Here is a 1,104-nt window from a genome sequence, read left to right as displayed (position 1 = left end):
CTTGGTGGTTTTGTTTCTACAGGTTTGGCTGGAGCCCACCAAGCTCATAGTGAAACAAGTGAGACGTAAGTTGACTTTCTGTTTTGTGTTGTGTTTAGACATCAGAGGATCTTGGGGGTCTTTGAAACCTGTGTGTTTATACTTACTATCCACAGGGCCAATGAACACACTCTTTCGGCTGTCGGTGAAGTTCTTTCCTCCAGATCCTGGTCAGCTTCAGGAGGAGTTTACTAGGTAAGATGTTCAGAAATCATCATCCATCCTTTATGTACTCATAGACAAGGTGAACCGTGCTTGTTATGTGCTTTTTCTCCAGGTACTTGTTTTCTCTGCAAATCAAGAGGGATCTAATGGAGTGCCGACTGAACTGTACGGAAAACACTGCCGCCCTGCTGGCCTCTCATTTGGTGCAATGTATGTATAATTTGAGATCAATTAGTGTATCTGAAGTCCTGACTCCTGTCCTTCATAATGTTTTAAATCTATTATGTTACACTGATTCTGTTGTGTCTCTGCTTTGTAATGTTGTTGGTCATTGACATGATTAGTTCTTTCTGTCTCTTATTAATCGATTCAAAAGTGCATTAAAAATGGAATTCATACATTCAGTGACTTGAATATGGTGTGTATGAATGAGGGGCATAAAGTCTAAAATGACAACATTCACAAACAGAGAAAAAAACATGGAACAATTGATATCACTGAGATGACTCTTGCATCTTACTTTCTTACTGTGTATCAAGGTCAGAAAGAATTTTGAAATAACAGAACATTTGACATTTTGGTATTTATTTAAGGTTATTTCAGGCAGTAAAATGTCCTATGGTGCAACCCCCAAAATAACATAATGTTCAAAATCTTTTTAAAATGTTTTTGAAAGACATCTCTTATGCTCACCAAGGCTGTATTTATTTGATCAATAAAAACTGTAATATTGTGAAATATTTTTGCAATTTAAAATAACCATTTTCTATTTTTAATAGAATATAAAATTATTATTTTTTTCCCTGTAATGGCAATGTTGAATTTTCTTCAACCATTACTCCAGTCTTCAGTGTCACGTCATCCTTCAGAAGTCATTCTAATATGCTAATCTATTTATTT

General features: G+C 35.3%; 1 long non-coding RNA gene across 1 annotated transcript; it reads left to right on the top strand.

Annotated features, from left to right (window-relative positions):
* Positions 1–408, top strand: LOC107735982 (uncharacterized). The gene is made up of 3 exons (XR_001639561.1): positions 1–65; positions 156–234; positions 317–408. It is a non-coding gene; the product is annotated as an uncharacterized LOC107735982 (long non-coding RNA).
* The last annotated feature ends 696 nt before the right edge of the window (positions 409–1,104 follow it).

The sequence above is a fragment of the Sinocyclocheilus rhinocerous genome, unplaced genomic scaffold (genome assembly GCF_001515625.1).
Source record: "Sinocyclocheilus rhinocerous isolate Xijiao unplaced genomic scaffold, SAMN03320098_v1.1 C36413460, whole genome shotgun sequence".
In the NCBI taxonomy this organism is placed as follows: domain Eukaryota; kingdom Metazoa; phylum Chordata; class Actinopteri; order Cypriniformes; family Cyprinidae; genus Sinocyclocheilus; species Sinocyclocheilus rhinocerous.
The sequence above is the reverse complement of the archived record's forward strand: the minus strand, read 5'-3'. Positions and strand labels throughout refer to the sequence as shown.